This window comes from Callithrix jacchus, chromosome 14, assembly GCF_049354715.1.
Source record: "Callithrix jacchus isolate 240 chromosome 14, calJac240_pri, whole genome shotgun sequence".
Taxonomy (NCBI): Eukaryota; Metazoa; Chordata; class Mammalia; order Primates; family Cebidae; genus Callithrix; species Callithrix jacchus.
Genome location: NC_133515.1, coordinates 25434872 through 25448820, shown reverse-complemented (window position 1 = coordinate 25448820; position 13949 = coordinate 25434872). Strand labels below are relative to the sequence as shown.

Sequence of the window (13949 nt, the reverse complement as noted above, 5' to 3'; positions counted from 1 at the left end):
AACCCCTGCATACCTTGTTAAGAAGCTTGGACTTAAATTTAAAACAGTGAGATGCATTGTAAGATTTAAACAAAGATAACATGATCAGATTTTTTAAAAAATCACTCCCACTAGGCCCTACTTTCAACACTGGGATTATAATTCAACATGATATTTGGAGGCTGGGCGTGGTGGCTCATGCCTGTAATCCCAGCACTTTGGGAAGCTGAGGCAGGTGGATCATGAGGTCAGGAGATCGAGACCGTCCTGACTAACACGGTGAAACCCCTTCTGTACTAAAAATACAAAAATTAGCCAGGAGTGCTAGCATACACCTGATACAAAGTTGTTTGTCAAGGGTTCTCATTGGTTTATAGAAATAATGTTGAATGGTGATTGCCTATATAGTTGTTCTTTGTATGACAAGTTCCAGGAATATGAAGATAATGGGTGTAGGTTACATTATGAAACTAAAGGAAAGGAAAGAAAAAACAAAATGCCTTTAAACAATTGCCTCTGGGGATGGGTGCAGGAGAAGGTGGGGTGGCTGAAGTCTCATACACATGTCTCTCTGGGCCTGATATATTTTATATACCTCATGTTCCTCAGACAGCTCTGAACTATTTTTCTTTCTTGGTAACAAGATGATGACAGAGCACGATAGAATGATCTGATGGGAGTCGGGGGGAAATGGGAGGGCTGAGGATTGGGGCAGTGGTACTGTTCTGGAAAATCTAACCCAAGCGACACTGAGGGGATCGGAGGAACACACTTTATTACGCTGGCGGGCCCAGAAGGGTTTGCACCCAAAAGTCTGGACCCTGGCTAAGAAAAGTACACAGTTTTTGTAGGCAAAGGGGCAGGGGAAGGAACTCAGGACTTTAGACAACGCAGCAGGTTTTAGACAATGTGGCAGTTTCTCTTAAGGTTTCCCAGTTAGTAAGCAATAAGCTGATGTACAGAAGCAGAAAGAGGCAGTTACTAACAAAAATAGGGACAGTCTCCAAATATGGGCGGTTACAGACAACTTGCTGACAAAATTCTGGGCAAATTTTTCACTTCAGTACTTTATTAGTAAATCAGGGAAGACCTCTGAGGCTAAACCTGAATGAGGGAAGGGAGACAGCTTTGTGAACGTTCTAAGGGCCCAGAGAAAGCTTCCCTTTAGCTCTCTGAAGCTTCACTGAAAATCGACAGAAAGCAGATTAATGGCAGAAAAGGAGTACAAATTTATTTGATCATCATTTTATACCACATGGCAGCCTTCAGAATGAAGACTCAAAAATATAGGAAAAACGGCCCCATTTCTATGCTTAGGTTCAAGAAGTATGGATAGCCACAAATAAATATGATTGTATATAAAGGATATGATCTCATGCTAACAGAATGAGTGGGGAAACCCAGCAAGGCCTACCTGCCTAGATGACTCTTGGCTTCTCTGTGGAGCAGTCCTTCCTTCTGGGTATGGAGCAAGAACCTCTCTGGAATGGTTATCCCTACATGGTAGGTCAGGTAATTTATTTATGGCCAATCTTTACACAGAAAGGTGGGGTAATGTTGGAGTAATATTTTTAGGCGTTATGGCTTGCTTTGTGGGGAAGGGGTACTAGTTTCTATGACTTGCTTTGGGGAAGAGGGATTCTAGTTTCTGCGGCTATCCTGGGGGGAGAAAGAAGGGGCAGAGACTGGAGAGTTGCTTCTGAGACCTTCATCTTGGTGATCATTTTCTCGGACTCAACAAGATCCATGGATGTGTGGTCCAGTCTTAGAAAGTTCCCCTCTGACTTTTCTAGAGAATATAAAAGTATATATTTAAGTGGCTGTTGGGGACTAGCCCAACCCCGTTCATGGGTGCCCTTAGTCCCGGCAGTGACAAGGGATTGAGAAAAGGAAATAAAGACAGAGACACAAGAGTAGAATTTACAGCATGGGTCCAGGGGACAAATGCAAGCATGGCAACTGCATTGGCCCTGAGCTCTGGGCTCCAAACACTTTATTATGTGCACAATCTCATTGATCTTATGGGAGTGGAAGGGGAGGGTGAAGGCATGGGTAAGATAGCCAGGGTGGGGAGAGCACCTGATATCCTTCTAAGACATGCTAAACTAGTACTCTGGGTTTATCCCTGATTGTTAATTGTTATCAGAGTGCAGCTGCATCAGAAGTATAGCGGATTAGGAGTTACTGGGTCTGACCACTCCCAGTGCATCAAAGGGTTTTTATCTCCCAAGCATTGAGGACATAGAGCAATTAAAACTACTCCGTATTCTGAGAACCTAGGCAGAGCCTGAGGTGTTCGGTGATCTCTGCCCTGCAAGGCTTTTCTCCTCCTTGCCAGTTCCCATATGCAAAGACCCTCCTGGATCTTATGAGCAGAGGTAGCCTCCCTCCTTAGAGATCTTTCCATAAGCCTTCTTTATGAGGCCCTCAAGCAGACTCCATGTTGAGAAGACATTTGTGGGACCAGAGCAGTATTCCCTGCTCTGCAACCACCTCGAGGTGTTCCCTGGTGTTACTGTGCTCTCGGATGGTCTTTACCTTAGGCCTCCTGTTGCCTCTTGATTTCTAATTAACTGCACCAATAATATAGTTTAGTTCAGTGTATAAACTTAAGTGTACTCTGAGTCAAACAAGCTTATAATTATTTAGATCAAATTAACATAGGTCTCCCCCTGGCCATCTTGACCTACAAGTGGCAGTACGGTCTGTTTTCTTCCTCTCACCTCCTTCTTGAGGTGGGATGCACATCCATCCCCTTTTTTCAGGGCATTGTAACTGGTAAGTTAAGCTGATGCTCAAGACTGAGCAGAGATGGGGCCCTTTAGCAACAGTGCAGGCATCAGGGCCACAGCTGATTCCTCTGACAGTGTGGAAAGGACTGACCTTTTTGTGGATGTCTGATTCTTACCTCTACCTCACCAAACTGACAAAGCTTGGTTTCCTTTATCTTCCTCCTCTTCCACCCATATGGATCTGAAGTTTCTTCCAGTTCTATCCAGAGGAAAAAAAAATGGATGGAACTAAATGACAACACTGACAAAGAGGTGAGCTCCAGAGTGCTGTGGCAAATAGGGAAAAGCTAATGTGGGTGGGGGTACTAGAAGCTAGGGAATTCCTTGGGGGTAAGATAGGTCTGGAGAAGATGATCATGTGAGAGTTCTGGGCATGAATGAAACAGGTGAAACAAACTGCACAAGATAGACAAGGTGTTACAGTGGGTAGCTAGTCAGGCATGAGGAGGGCAGGAGAGGGCTCCCCACAACCCCCTCCAAAAATGTCAGGGGACCATCAGGTGATAAGCAGTTGCTAACTGTTTCTCTAAAATAGTTGGTTGCAGCCAGCCCCAGGGGAAGCCAGTCTCTCAACAGATAGAAAAAACCTAAAATTGATGATCAGTAGCTTCATAATAAGATGTCAGGAGTTGGGCGAATAGCTCAAGCATGCACATTGAGGCAAAATGGTGGAGTTGAACTGATATATAACCTCCTAGGGACATTCGACTGGGAAGGGAAGAACACCTCAAGTGAGCATGTGTACAACTCTAGTAAACACACTGTGAATGTTCCCCTCCCAACCGCCAGAAGGCCACCATGCATGCAGACAACTCACCCCAAAAGAAGTATCAGGGAAGAAAGAATGCAAGACCCTGGAAGTATGCCATCATATAAAACCCTAAGTCAAAAGGTGAAACCAAGCACTGATATATTAAGTCAACTGCTTGGCCCTCTTCCAAGTGGACTTTCCTTCCTTTTGTACCTTCTCTAACACTTTTAAACAAACTTTCATTCCTGCTCCCAAAGTTGCTTTGATCTCTCCTGCCTTCTCTCTCCTCAGTCAAATTCTTCCTTCTGAGGAGGCAAGATTTGAGGTTGCTGCAGACCTGTATGGATTCGCCACCACTAAGATACTTTGATGCTGTATGACTTGGATAAGTTCCCTAGTGGTAAGAGACCTATACACCTTGCCTGCTTCAGCTGGAGGGATTCAACCCCTGTACATGGTTTACTTCTCCTTTTTGCTCTCCTGCTTACTAACCAACCCCATGACAATTCCTCTCAGCTACAATGGCTCTGCTCCTCTCAGCTGATCTCTCAGCTCACCCTGATGGTGGCTCACATGGATGGGAAGGACCCTTAGGTCCACAACGAGTAGAACTAATGACCCTCCAGGGCAGGAGGCTCATAAAAGTGGTAGGGCTAAAGTCTAAAACCATGCAATGTCTGGGTTTTCCTCTGCTTTTTCAGCTAAAATCAGCTTTTCCCCAAGAACCTGCAGTGTCTATTCTCCTGATTTCTGTACGTGTTCTGAAATGGACTTGCACACTTGCCCAGATCATCTGCCTCGGGGGCAAGTCTGCCTCTTTGCTTTCACTTCACATGCCACATGACTTCTTAAACATACACTCCCTGTTATTCATGTGTCTGTGGCTCTTGCTGAATTTTCACAGCAGAAAAGACACATGCTCCCTTGCAGACGGCCTCTGAGATTTATACTTGTTTTTAGCCTACCAGCTCAGATGACCTTCCACCTTTCTCCTGTCTGCTGGCACACTGCCCAGGGGAGACACTAATTGGAACTCTAATTCTGCCAGCTCCTTGTAACTTACCATATGCTTTTTGCTCCTGTTATATCCCAGGGACGAGTTTTCCAGTGGCTTTTGAAGCAATTTGTCTGCCTGCAATAGGGCCTCACTCTGGCCCTTTAAGGATCCCAGTTACTTGCTTTTATCTTTTTTGAGTAAGTACCCACTAGGAGGAGGGCAAATTCTTCCTTCACCGTTTGCAAGTTCTTACCCCAAGCCCCAAGTCATCTGGCAGTGACTCCCTTATGTGAAGAGGGCAAATAAATATTGCCCCTTTGAATCCAAGGGCTGCTGTTTTTGTGAGCATATGAAGGCTTTCCCTGAGTATTTCTCTCTCTTTCTCCCACTTGCTCCTGTAGCTTCCATTTCTCTAATCACTTCCATGCATTTCTTAACATGCATTAAGACCTTCAAGGTCATATTTGAAGGGAGGGAAGTCTAGCCCCTCACTGCGGTTAGCTGAAAAACAGGCTTCTCATCTACCTAAGGAACATGGAAATGGGAGGTAAGAATGTAAGAAAAGAGATAATCTTTTTGCTGCTAAAATGTTGAAGCAAGAGTCACTATTAGGTCATGGAGACAAGAATACAGGCTGGCCCAAGGTAGCAGGAGCAAGAGACCCATAGGACAGAGATGAAGGTTGGTCCTAGGCTAACAGATTACCATTAGAACAGAGATGAAGGCAAGGTTAGGGGTCCACAGTAAGACAAGTTCATTCCAGAACCTCAGGGATGACAGAGGGTCCACTCTTCACTTCAGTATCTCCTCTATTCTCAAGTGGGTAATTGTGATGAGATAGACCAAGGGTATGTGATAAGACCTGTTCAATTTGAAACCCTAAGGACAATGGGGCCTCATTCAGAATAATAGGAAAGTAGAGAAAAAACTTTTCCCCCACTTTTTCTCCTCTGTTTGCCCTTTGTAGATGGGTCATAGCATCTCCATATTACAGAACATGCCCCTTGGATACACCCCTCCAAAACTGGGAAAAGTCTGATTTTCCCAAACCTTAAAACAAAAAACTAGCTTTCCTTTGTAATACTATTTGGCTTAATAACAAACTGGGAGGAAATTGCAAAAGTCAGCCTTAGAACTCAGTATCCCTGTGCAGGAGGTCCTCAGATTAACCTCCTCAGTCTTTTATAACTGAGAGAAGAATAAGGAGGACAGGGCTAAGAAAAAAGAGAAACAGAGAAAGGAGGCAGGCTCAAATATTGGCTGCTCTGCAAGCCCAACAGCCCTCTCTAGGTTGCCCTACGGGCACTCCTCCAGGTAACTGCCATTGGCGTGAGAAGCCAGGCCACTGGAAGGCAAAGTGCCCTAACGGGATGAATGAGAAAAAACCTCTAATGGCTTGCCTCTCTGCCACAAGCTTGGCCACTGGAAACAAGACTGCCCTGAAGGGCCAAAGGGTCCTTGGGACAGAATCCCAATCCCTGATAAACTTGAGCTGAAGGTGCTTTTTGCTCCAGCTGCCTTCCAAATCACACATCGTCATCAATAGGACAAAGCCAAGGGCAATTCTGCAGGTGGCAAGTAATATTATAAATTTCCCTTTTGGGTTCAAGAGCTGCCTACTTTGTGCTAATATCCTTCTCTGAGCAACTCTCTTCCATATCCTGTCAGGCAACGGGGGCAAATGGTACCCCTCTCCAAAAGAAAAGATTCACACCCTTTATTTTTATTTATTTATTTATTTATTTTTTGAGGCAGAGTCTTGCTCTGTCTCCAGGCTGGAGTGCAGTAGCACAATCTTGGCTCACTGCAACCGCCACCCCCTCCCCCAGGTTCAAGTGATTCTCCTGCCTCAGCCTCCCAAGTGGCTGGGACTACAGGAGCATGCCACCACACCCAGCTAATTTTTGTATTTTTAGCAGAGATGGGGTTTCACCATATTGGCCAAAATGGTCTTGATCTCTTGACCTTGTAATCCATCCGTCTTGGCCTCCCAAAGTGCTGCGATTGCAAGCATGAGCCACCATGCCTAGCCTCCCTTTATATTACTTAAGGGACCAATTGCTATTCTCCCACCAGTCCCTGGTAATGCCCCCACACTTCTTTGGGGCAAAAATATACTTTCCAAAATGGGTGCTCACTCAATATTTACCCAACCTCTGAATTCATCTCTCTCTGATAGCCCTATGTCTCCCCACAAAATTACCAAATTCTTTAACCAATAACTTTAACTTGTACAGTCCTGACTCAGGGGTTTAGAAATAGCCCACATTTATTCAGACAAGTGAAAAATCTAACCAAGCAAACTCTTGAGGGGGGATAAATTTTACAGTATGTAGATAACCTCCTTATCTGCTCCCCCTCCACAGGACTCACATAGCAACATGCAGTACAAATCATAGCTTTCTAAGAGAATGAAAATGACTTTTGTCTAATTCAAAGGTTATAAAGATAAAGTGGTATTTCTGGTAAGGAAGAATATAAATAAGATATTTTGTGTGGAAAAAAAAAAACCTTGTATGGTAAATTCTTGTCCTAAAGTAAAATGGTAGTTTTAAAAAAAGGATGTTTAAGACAAGTAAAAAAGTCCAAGCATGTTGTAGTTTTTTATGACTGTGTAAGTCATAAAAAAAGATTTGTGAAAGGGAACTTATGAAACAAATGTTATACAATTTTAAAAGTTATTATGCCTTCTAAATGCTTCACAAACTGCCACTATGACTGTTAACTGTACAACTTGCCTGCATTAAAGCTAGGTAAGGGTTGGGAACATGCAGAGTTAGCTACACCCCCCAGCTATGCTGAAGAGTCAAACCTTATCTGCACTTCTGTCTGGTGTCCTAAGCTCCAAACCTAGTACATAATGAGAATCACGTACTTACCAGATTTTTTACTGAGAGTAAAAACTGCTAAGAATTAACAGTGTAACATGTACTTGAGTCTAGTGGAAAAATAGTTTAACATGCAAGGTGTGTAAGGAAAGTAGAATGTGCTCTTGTTTGGGAAAAAGTTATAAGAAGGTGTGAGAATATGGATTTTTTTGTGTGCCTACTTTAGAGCGTTAAAGAATTGTTTTAGTAGGTGTTTTATAATCAGCTATAGGAATCTAACAGGTGCTCTTAAATGCAGGTTTCTGATAACTTTGGATATTGTGACATTAGAATAGAAGAGAAAACTTTCAGGACTCTCATGGAGAGCTAAAATGTTTGTGAATATCAAGCCGAACAGAAGTTAACTGCATGGACTGAAATAAAATACTAAAATAATCCTTTTATGACTTTTTGCTTAAAACATTGCTGATCCTTTGTTTTTCAATGCCAAGAAAGCTTTTCTTTTAAGCTATTTACAATTTTTAACAATTGAGTAAAGTATACTCCTGTAAACAAAATATGCAGTGTATTTCTCTCTTCCAGATTCCCCAGAATTTGGAAATTATTTGTGAGTATTCTTAATTTATGGCAAGATAGTAATTTGCATAAGTGCAATAAGAATCTGTTTTCTTTTGCAAGAATAAAATTGAAGCCACTGGTTATTTTATCAAGGCTTTAACTGGAATGGTGTGCGTTTCTCTAAGGAATCAGATTTGACTTACAGAGCCAATAAAAGCCCCCAAGGAAAACTAGCCATATACCTTATCTACATGGTCCCTGTACAGGGTTCCTGACCTGTGGTAAGTAAAGAATACCACTTTCTGACAGGCCTAGGAGCCCCAGATTATCTTGGGACCTCAGGAGGAGAGGAATTCATCCAATTCAACAGGTATTTGATGGCACCAACCCATAGCTGGGCTTAAGGCTTTGAAAACATCTTATCTGGCCAGGCATGGTGGCTCACACCTGTAATCCAAGCACTTTGGAGGCCAAGGTGGGTGGATCACCTGAGGTCGGGAGTTCAAGACCAGCATGACCAACATGGTGAAACCCCATCTTTAAAAAAAAAAAAAGTTAAAAAAAAAAAAGAAGACATCTTATCTGAGATTCCTTACGGAACAAAGTTCCATCAAAGCCAATTTAAAAAGAAGTCTATATGGCAATTAATTATTCTTCCTGGGCTTTATGCAAATAATTAGGCCAAGTATAATAAGACTAAAGTTTATTTTGCAAACAAATCAGTCCTGTTATGATTTGTTTTTAACAAAAATGAGGACTGGAGAGAAAATTTTTTCTCTCTCTCTTTTTTTTTAAAGATGAGGTTTTACCATGATGGCCAGGCTGGTTTTGAACTCCTGACCTCAGGTGATCCACCCACCTCAGAATCCCAAAGTGCTAGGATTACAGGTGTGAGCCACCGTGCCTGACCTCTTCTTTTTTTTTTTTTTTGACAGGGTCTCACTTTATTACCCAGGCTGGAGTGCAGTGGTATGATCTTGACTCACTCAAAACTCTGCCTCATGGGTTCAAGTGATTCTCCTGCCTCAGTCATCTGAGTAGCTGGGATTATAAATGCCTGCCACCATGCCTAGCTAATTTTTGTATTTTTAGTAGAGATGTGGTTTCACCATGTTGGCCAGGCTGTTCTTGAACTTCTGACCTCAAGTGATATGTCTGCCTTGGCCTCCCAGAGTGCTGGGATTACAGGCATGAGCATCATGCCTGGCAAATTATGTTTCAAAAACTATGGTATACTTGTTCTTAGATTCTAGTCTCATCAGCTGTTTTTGAGTTTTTGACAGCAATTTTGACTAACCCTCATTCCTGTGAGCCAACTAGTGATCTCTGGCTGCAGCTCGGAAGAAACAAAAGGGATGAGTAACATAAAAATCTGGATCAATATTCTAATTCTGGGCACATATTTGAATTGGCTAGAAACCCAATAAACTCAAGTCTTAGCAGGCATGACTATGGCCACCAGCTACATGAGCATGCCACAGGCTTGGGATTTTTTGGAGCTGTCCTCACCTCCTTATTTCATTTTAACATTCTACTAAATCTAATAGCTCAATTTGTCTATTTTCACCTTCAGGCCATCAAGCTCCAGATAATCTTCGGAGAGGAATACCATCCTCTCAATATTCAAGAGTCACCCTCTTACAGGGTACTCCTAGACTATCCATCAGGGATACATGACAAAGATAAATTTCTGCCCCTGCCTCCCTTGGACCTAGCTGAATACTGTTTTTATCAACCCACAGAGCCACCTCCTGCCCTGAAAGCTAGCAAGAGGCAAAGACCCACAAAACCACCGCCACTGGCCCTCTGTCAGCAGGAGGGAGTTACAGAAGACTGATTATTTTCCCCAAATAATTGGGGTCTTGGAATCTTGAGAGGAGAAATTCTACAGTGGGTAGCTAGTTGGGCATGAGCAGGGCTGGAGAGGGCTCCCCCAAACCCCTACAACAAATGTCAGGTGACCATCACATGATGGTCAGGCAGCTGTTAACTGCCTCACTAAAATAATAATTGATTGCTGCCAGTACCAGAGAAAAGCAGTCTCCCAAAAGATAGAAAAAACCTGAAACTGGTAATCAGCAGCTTCCCAATAAGATCTCAGGAGTTGCAGAAGTGGGCTCAAGCATGTGCATTAAAAGGCAAAATGGCAAAGCTGAACTGGTACATAGCCTCCTAAGGACATTCAACTGATAAGGGAAGAACACTTCAAATGAGCATGTATACAACTCCCATAAACACACCATGCATGCTCCCCTCCCAAGGGATAATAGACAACTGCACACACAGACAGTCCATCCCAGAGAAAGAATTAGGGAAGGAAAAAATGCAAGCCCTGGAAGTTTGTCAACATATAAAATGCTAAGTCAAAAAGTCAAACCATGCACTTGTCTTTCAAGTCGCCTCCTCAGCCCTCTTCCAAGTGGACTTTCCTTCCTTTTGTTCTTTCTCTAAAGCTTTTAAACAAACTTTTATTCCTGCTCTAAAATTTGACCTGGTCTTTCCGATTCCCTAATGCCCCTTGGTTGAATCCTTTCTTCTGTGGAGGCAAGAATTGAGGTTGCTGCAGATCCATATGGATTCACCACTGCTAACATAGCCTCTCGTGTAATTCTACCTGAAGATTCTTTAAAGCATTTTCTCAATGTCAGCACTATTGACACTTTGGTTGGGAAAATTCTTTTTGTGCATGGCTGTCTGTGCACTGTAGGATGTTTAGCAGTGTCCTTGGCTCTGACTCATTAGATGCCAGTAGCATTTTCCCAGTTGTGACAATGAAAAATGCGTCCAGACATTGTCAAATATCCCCATGAGGGGAGGACAAAAATCATTCCAAGTTGACAATCACTGGTGTAAACATGTCAAAAGGCAGGTGATCCTTAAGCAGGGAATAGTTTTACATAGCTGTAAGAAATTGTTCTAGACACAAGCTGTAAGAAATTGTTCTAGACACACTTTTCTCAGGACCACATGGCGTTGGTCAACTAGCAGTAAAATTTGGTTTTGGTAAATGGATTGCTTTATGCTGCTTTCCAGTGTTACATGCACAGCAAGGTAGTAACACTGATGTATTAACAATGACTTGTTTTGATCACTAGACCACTGTAAGTAAGTCCTCTTCTAAGGCCTTAGTCAATATTGCTAGTAGACAATAAACTTGCCCTTCTGAAAAGGGGATGGAGCAAGGCAGGCCAAAAAATGGAGGCTCCGAAGGGTCATTCTAAGGGTGTGAGAGTGGAGGGTGTGAAGTTGGGTTGTTATATCTCAATGAGTGAAACTGCTGAATGAAAGTAGGGGGAGCCAAACTCTATTCTGAGATATATATGAGTCAGCATTTTATTTTCAGCCTCTGGCAGGATCCTCAAATCCATTTCAACATCTAGTTTGTAGCTCTGTACAGTCTCCCACGGAAATCACCTTCAAAATGTACAAACTTTGAAGAAAATAAGAGTGGGAAGGGAGAGAAAATAGAGGTGAGGAAGTGGAAAGCAAGAGTGTTTCTTGTTTCATTGAAGCCTTGGCAGGCACACAATGATGGCTGTGTATCTTCCCGGTGGTGCCTACATCCCAGCTGATATGATTTGCTCTGTGTCCCCACCCAAATCTCATCTTGTAACTCCCATAATTCACAAATATTTTGGGGGGAACCTGGTGGCAGATAGTCAAATTTTGGGGTTGGGTATTTTCTGTGCTGTCCTTGTGATAGCGAATGTTTCAGGAGATCGAATGGTTTTAAAAATGGGAGTTTCCTTGCACAAGCTTTCTTTGCCTGCTGCCATCCATGTAAGACGTGAATTGACCCTTCTTGTCTTCTGCCATGATTGTGAGGCTTCCCCAGCTACATAGAACTGTAAGTCCATTAAACCTCTTTCTTTTGTAAATTACCCAGTCTTGGGTATGTCTTTATCAGCAGCACAAAAACAGACTAATACACAAGCATTAAGTGAAGTGCCACAGTCCCCATTGCCTCTGTTTCCTCTCAGACTGGACCACACTAGAGATATCAGGGGAGTGGATACCTAAAGCCCATGCAGGCCCAGGCTCTACCTCTCACCATTATCAATAGGGCAGGATGGTGGGCTCTGTCCTTTAGGATCCTTCATTCTGGCCCTGAGAACTCTTTTCCAGGAGTTTCTTGGAATCATAACCTAATTTTGTTAGGTTTCATGAAAGAGGGAAGAATAAACCCCACATGGTTCTTTCTAGTGCAATCTAGTTAAAAAAAAAAAAAAAGACTTGTTAGTGCTCACTTTGGCAGCACATAAACTAAAACTGGAAAGACACAGAGATGGTCCTTGTCCTTGTAATTAAAAAAAAGACTTTTTGGCTGGGCACTGTGGCTCACGCCTGTAATTCCAGCACTTTGGGAGGCTGAGGTGCATGGATCATGAGACTGAGACCATCCTGGCTAATATGGTGAAACCCTGTCTCTATTAAAAACACAAAAAATTAGCCGGGTGTGGTGGCACATGACTGTAGTCCCAGCTACTTGAGAGGCTGAGGCAAGAGAAGCTCTTGAACCCAGGAGGTAGAGGTTGCATGACCTGAGATTGCACTACTGCACTCCAGCCTGGGCAAGAGAGCAAGACTCAAAAAAAAGAAAAAAGGCTTTTTAGTGGATTAACTTATAAAGTAGATTGATTTTACTTTTGTCAGACCCTGAATCTAGTCCAACATCCAAAACCTGTGTACTTACCTTCATTTAGTACTTCCTCATTTATAGTTTTTTTTCCCCTTCTTAACCATTTTGTCTTAAGATTTACTGCTATTACTTGTGGCTTTAAAGAGAAAAGCCATTACATGTGTGGCTTACACAAAGTTCGTGCTATATTGGTGATGTGGTGGGGTAATTAATAAATCCCCATCTAGGTGATTCTATTAGATCAGGGTTTGGTCCTAGAATCACCGAAGGTTTGTATCCCAGCTTTGCTTATAAGCAGTGTGACCTTGATTAAGTGAGGACTTCTTTTATGCCAATGGGAATAACAGTATCCACTTTTTTGGGGGGGGATGAAGTCTCACTGTGTCTCACCCAGGCTGAAGTGCAGTGGTGTGATCTCAGCTCACTGCAGCCTCCACCTCCCAGTTCAAGCAACTTTCCCGTCTCAGCCTCCTGAGTAGCTGGCCCTACAGGCATGTGCCACCACACCCAGCTAATTTCATATTTTTAGTAGAGATGGGGTTTCACCATGTTGGCCAGGCTGGTCTCAAACTCCTGACCTCAGGTGATCCACCTGCTATGGCCTCCCAAAGTGCTGAGATTCAAATATTCAAATGTTATCTCAAACAGCTTTTCCTCCTACAGACAAAGGTGAAGACTCAGGAGCTCCCGGCCTCAGGGGGCACAGCATAGTTAGAAAATCTAGGTGATAAGTGGCAGTAGCAGTGGCCCATACCAGGGACTTGCACACGTGAGTTCTGAAGGCCTGGAATGCATTTGAAGATGAGTTCATGAACAGACAGAAAGGATTCCACTAATAGCTGAGAAACACAAAGGTCACGTGTTTGTATGGGCCTCCAGGTGGTCGGTAAGGTTGGGGTCAGCATTAGTTTCTTCTTCTGTAAAATGGGGGCAGTTAAGAATTCCTCATCCCTTAATTATTCTCAACAGCAAGAAACCTTCAAAGGTAGAGAATAAAGAGAAATCTGTTTTCATAGAAAGTCCTTGTAATGGGTGGAGCAAGGTGCAGCTACCAGGTGCAGAAGACTGTCTACAGCAAGAAGTACTTCTCAACTTGTGACCTTGGGCCTGTGCTGGTCTAGATAAACCAGCTGGCGCCGGTGTCGCATGTGAGTTTCCTAGGGAGTAGTCACCTCCAAAGGGCCGTGTCGTCTACGGAAGAGTCACTACTCTGAGGTCTAGTCCATGGCCACATTCTCACTGCTGGGAGAAACAACAGGGTCAAGTCTAACAGTCCTTTCCCAGATGAAAAACATCCCTAACGGTGACATAAGCACACGTCCCTCGAGTAAGGAGCCATAAACGGATCTTCCCGCGTCTAAGCGTACTTTATAGAGCGACGCGCCAGAGGCCGTCGCCTGCAATT

At 43.3% G+C, this 13949-nt stretch overlaps 1 long non-coding RNA gene across 1 annotated transcript; it reads right to left on the bottom strand.

Annotated features, from left to right (window-relative positions):
• Positions 1-932: 932 nt before the first annotated feature.
• On the bottom strand, positions 933-13921 carry LOC118147251 (uncharacterized). Its single transcript, XR_004733451.3, has 3 exons — positions 12599-13921; positions 2888-2970; positions 933-1768 (listed from the first exon to the last, which is right to left on the bottom strand). It is a non-coding gene; the product is annotated as an uncharacterized LOC118147251 (long non-coding RNA).
• Between the last annotated feature and the right edge of the window lie 28 nt (positions 13922-13949).